This window comes from Zootoca vivipara, chromosome 12 (genome assembly GCF_965207765.1).
Source record: "Zootoca vivipara chromosome 12, rZooViv2.hap1.1, whole genome shotgun sequence".
Lineage (NCBI taxonomy): Eukaryota > Metazoa > Chordata > Lepidosauria > Squamata > Lacertidae > Zootoca > Zootoca vivipara.
Genome location: NC_142595.1, coordinates 34,005,874 through 34,011,717, shown reverse-complemented (window position 1 = coordinate 34,011,717; position 5,844 = coordinate 34,005,874).

The window sequence follows — 5,844 nt, the reverse complement described above, 5'->3', positions numbered from 1 at the left end:
TGCTGATGCGTACATATGTACAGATTGTATATGTACATTTAGATGTACAGATATATTTCATCCATAGTTCCAGACAGGAAATTCTGGACGTGCGGCAACCCTATATAAACAGAATTTTTTTTTTGTTGAACTAATATTAAAGTGCATAAGAAGAGAAAGCAAGATAAAAAAGAGAAACAGGAACATGACATTAAAAATGTGACTGCATCTAGTAGCCTTAACGTGGCTACCCACACTACCCACTGAGCCTTTACAAATAACCATGTCTTCCTGCCAAAAGTGGTTGAGCCAGCCAGGCAGTCCACTCCCAGCGCACAGCTGACGGAAGGGTTCGGCTTCTTCCTCCTGCCTGCCCATGCTGTGTTGAACGTCCCCTTCCCCCTGGCGCCAACAGAGCCTCCTGTTTCATGATCTCGGTTGCTCTGGGTGCCACATCATGTCTGGTTTCAGTCTCAGTTCCTGACTGTTAGAGCTGTGCCCACACGTTCATCCGCTCCAGCTGCAAAGAAAGCTCGTGAACCACAGGCCCCCGAGGACAGAGGGTTAACTTGTTTATACCACAAGGATACATGCCTGTAAGAAAGCAAGGGCTCTGCTGGGTTGCCCCTGCAGTTCTGCCCCTTCTCTCCTATTTCCACTGGTTCCGCTAGTTCAAATGGAAGTAGGGCTGGCAGAGTTGTGTTAGTCACGTGACCTGCGTTGCCTGCAACTCCTGTTACTCTCAGGTGTGGTGGTGGACATTTGTTGGTTGTTATCATTATTATTGCCCACCCTTCACACTAAGGACTCGTGTGCACGTTACAGCAACTGAACCATAATGTAAATAACATTTTAAGACCATTTATAAGGGACCCAGGTGGCGCTGTGGTTAAACCACTGAGCCTAGGGCTTGCTGATCAGAAGGTCGGCAGTTCGAATCCCTGTGACGGGGTGAGCTCCCGTTGCTTGGTCCCAGCTCCTGCCAACATAGCAGTTCGAAAGCACGTCAAAATGCAAGTAGATAAATAGGAACCGCTACAGCGGGAAGGTAAACGGCGTTTCCATGTGCTGCTCTGGTTTGCCAGAGCGGCTTTGTCATGCTGGCCACATGACCTGGAAGCTATACGCCGGCTCCCTCGGCCAATAATGCGAGATGAGCGCGCAACCCCGGAGTCGGTCACGACTGGACCTAATGGTCAGGGGTCCCTTTACCTTTACAATTACAGAAATAAGGTGGGTCCTTATACAAGTCATGTGTAGGGTAAACAGGTATGTCAACTGCCACCAGAATAGGGAGGGGCAAACCTATCAGCTTCAATTTCTCTCAGTTTCTCATTTTTCCAATCTTAAGTTCAATTCTTTCTTTTTTACATTTTTCATTTGTGATTTTCAGTTATATACATTTCAATAGTTTTACAGTCATGTTAACATTTCAAAACTGGACTTTCTTCCTCCTCTTTTTGCGGTTCCTTAAATTTATCATTTCCTGCATATTCTAAATTAACTTATTCTTTCATCTACTTTAATTACTGTATTTACTCTTATGAAACTGCAGGCTATTACAGTAATCCTGCCAATGTCCCTATCTGGTTACAAATTATTTGTAGATATTCAATAAACCATTTCCATTCTTTTATAAAGTGGCCCCTCATGACAATCAAGCCACTCAGGATAAGTTGTCTCTGTCGTCCACCATTGCCTGAAGCTGACCTGGAAGTCTCAGTCTTAAGTTCAATTCTTCACATTCCCACATGAGTTTGTGAATTTAAGTCATCATAAATATATTCATCAGCATTTCAGGGCAAAATTATCTTAATATTCACATTCAAGTTTGACTAATATAAATACTTTTGGAAAGCAATTTCCCCTAATTTTTATTGTTATTTTCACTAACATATGCATTTCTATGCACACATTATGCATTTGTTATGGTACACATTACTTTGCTAGAGAAACGCATTGGCAAATTCAGAAATGTGTGAATTTCGAAGAATGATTGTGTTTCGGTTCTCATATTGTTTCAGAAAGTATGAATGAGGGAGGCTTGCCATTAAGTGTGAACTGAACACAATTTCTCCCTCGTCCCTACACCAGAATGGAAGTACGATGCAACAGGGAGTCTGATAGTGACTGCCCCCTGCCCAAGGGCCAACTACCACCAACAGCCCTTTAGGAAGGAATCATGACTTACTTTATGTTGATTGTGTTTTGCATGTTCTTAGTTGTTAGCCAGTTTGCTTTGTTTTGCAGTAGCAAAACATGTTACCGCTCAGGACTGCCATGCCCTATTTTGCCACTTGAGGCGAAACAGGAAGTGCCACCCACTTGCCACCTCCATCGTGTGTTTTTATCTTGTGAACCGCCCTGAGACCTTTGGATGAAGAGCGGTATATAAATCTAATTTAAAAAAATCTAATCTAATCTAATTTGAAATTTAATTCAAAAAATTTAAAAAATCTTACACATTGTTATAGGAATTCTAAGGTCAAATATATATATATATATATACAGGTGAAACTTGGAAAATTAGAATATCGTCGAAAAGTGCATTTATTTCAGTAATGCATCTTATTATTTTTTATTTTTCTTTTAATTTTTACAAATGCTTTCTTTTGAAAATTCCACAGTAATAAAACAAATAGTTACAATAAAAAAATAAACATCGCTACCTGTATTACATTTCATTAATTACATTCCATTTATAATTGACCCACCTAATGACAAATAATTACAATTACAACAAATAAAGGCTTGACATATCTTGCTTTGCATGTCATGCATCTATCTCATATATTGGTTTCACCTTTTAAGTTGTGTAATTGAAATAAATGCACTTTTCGACAATACTGTATTCTAATTTTCCGAGTTTCACCTGTATGTGTGTGTATACACACACACACACACACACACAGTATATATAATACATGTTCATAAATGTACAAGGCAAACACATACATAAGTATATAAACCACGTGTCTGAAATAGTACAGAACAATCCTGAAGCCATTTTGACTCCCCAAATTCACCTCAAATATTTATCTAAAAGGAGGAAGCAAATGGGAAGAGCTTTCCAATTGTCTTTGGACTGTAGGGACTTACACCTCCCTGTAAATACAGTCTGGCAAGGATCTGTTAAGCTGAGCACACTATCAATATGCATAAGAGATTCAGGAACTACAGTACTGTAAGTATTTACCATCTCAAAGGAATGGCCTGGCCAGGCTACCCAGAAAAGGCAATCAGATAAGCCTAAGGCATTATCAGGTATCCTGGCACAGGGCAGTCTCGAGGAGGTTGTGCGCCCTGGCGCTGAGCATAGCTGCCAAGTTTTCGCTTTTCTCGCGAGGAAGCCTATTCAGCATAAGGGAAAATCCCTTTAAAAAAGGGATAACTTGGCAGCTATGGCGCTGAGGGGTGGAGATCGCTCCGGCGCCCCCGCCCTCGCAGGGCGCAGCATGGTTTCCACGCGGCGCCCTGCCTACCGGCCCGGCGCCCTAGCGCCCTGCACCACCGGGGGTCTACCTATAGCCGGCCCTGTCCTGGCAGACAGGAGAGAAGCAACACACTCACATTTCTGCTGGGGACCACCTCTTTCTGTGATGTATGTGTGATGTTTTGGGGGGTGGTCTTGAGCTACAGGGTAGGCAATTTCAAAAGTCTATACTGTATAAGGGCTTACACACCAACGTTGGGGGTTCCTCTCCTCCCTGCCTGCGTGGGGTGAGCGGGGAACCGTGTTGCAACAGTTTAATAAAGATCATGCTTACTAGCTGCTTTGCTTCTCATTATTCTCTGATTGGCCTCTGTTATTTTCTCCTACCAATAGAGAACCTACATAAGGACTGTACAGTACTGTATACGGGCTCTTGGATACCCCATAAGGAGAAAAGGAGCAGTAAGGAGCGGTTTTTTCTTATAACACAAATCGTTCAGCAAAATTTCTTAGGGAGACCCTGGTATGCTATGTATGCAGCAATATTCCCTTTATCTAGTGTTTATCTAGTTTCAAAGCCTGGTGTTAGGGTGGAGGCCCTGCTGCTCTTTCTGATGCTTGCCACATTCTTCACAAACGTTCCGTTTTGCTTTTTAAAACAAAAGCAGTTCTACAGTGCAGGGCCTTCTGTTGTGCCTCTTCCCTCCCTCCTTCTCCTTCTCCTCCTCTCCCTCACCCTGCTGGTGCTGCCCATTCTTGGCTTCCCCGCCCCAATTATTTGTTTCATTTTAACTGTTGCTTTTGCAGCAGCAGAAATAGACTCTTCTCTCCACCTCCTTCCTTCCTTGCTTGTAAGAAAGGGACAAGGAGGACATCCTTCCGTGGAGTGAGGCCTTCTGGGCAAGGTGGAGGAGAAAAGGGCCTGTGACACTGCTGCTTGAAGCTCCGCTTTGTTATAAGAATTTAAGGTCTCAAATATATAAATTAAATGTTCATAAATTTACAAGGCAAACACATACGTAAGTATATAGACTACGTGTCTGAAATGGTACAGGAGAGCAATCCTGAAACCATTTTGACTCTCCCAAGTTGACCTCAAATGTTTCTCTGCAAGGAGGAAGGAAATGAGAAAGCCTCTCTCTTTAGGGCGTCTTTGTGTATGAATAGGGAGAGCCTGTGACCTGGATTCTGGAATTAAAGTATTTACCATCACAAAAGAATGGCTGGGCTGCCCAAGTAAAGCAATCAGTGACCATTGTAAGGTATCCTGGCAGACAGGATTTCTGTTGTAGACTGCCTCTTTCTGTGATGTACTGTATGTATGATTTTGAGCTACAGGGTGGGCAATTTCAAAACTATATAAGGGCTTGCGCACCATTGTTCTGGGACCCTCCTGCCTCCTGCGTGTGGTTGTGAGCACCCTGTTGCAACAGTTTAATAGCAATCAGGCTTACTAGCTGCTTTGCTTCTCAATATTCTCTGGTTGGCCTCTGTTATTTTCTCCTACTGATAGGGAACCCACTTAAGGACTCTATACAGGCTGTTGGATGCCCCATAAGGGAAAAGGATCAGGTTTTTTCTACAGCAGCTTGAAATACGTTACAAATCTAAAGTCTTTGGCAATTTACTGTAAACTGTTAGCTTATTTTCAGCAAGACTGATAGCTGGTTCAGCTGGCAGGCAGGAGGCCCAGCAGCCAATCCAAGTAAAGAGGGCGTCAGTTTTGTTTTGTTTGGGTTTTTTTTTTAAAACAATTTGCACCCCCTGCTCTTATTCTCTGAGACAATGGTCTCATTCTCTCTCATGACTGGCCCTGCGACAGTGTGCAAAACCCACAAACACCCAACATTTTGGAGGTGAAAATAGCGAGGAGCTTGTAGCATCTCATTTGTCATGGAAAAGACCAGGTCAGGGATCTCCTGCCAAAAGTTCCCGAAAAGACCACCAACTGCCTGAAGGAACTTTTATTATTATTATTATTATTATTATTATTATTATTATTATTATTGCTGGGTGATGTTCAACTAAGTTTAACTCAGTGTACGTCTGGTTACATGACGTAGCTTAGTCACACTCACTAATTTCAGTAGGTCCTCTGAGTGGAACTCGCTTGAATATCACCCGCCGTAATTATTTCTAGTAGTAACAAGTCACCTTTTGTCACCTTTATTTTTGTTTGGTTTCAGCAAGCTAACTTGCAAACTGCCTCAGATATCTAGGGGTAGATAAAGTGTAATTATAAATTGTAGAAAGAAAGAAAGAAAAAGAAAGAAAGAAAGAAAGAAAGAAAGAAAGAAAGAAAGAAAGAAAGAAAGAAGAGAAGCCTGGCACAAGCGATCTGATTGCTTCTGTGCTTTACATGCTCTCCCCGCCCTTCCTTTCCTCAGCCCTCAGGGGACCATGGTGGGAACTTCATGCTCCAGGGACCCCCT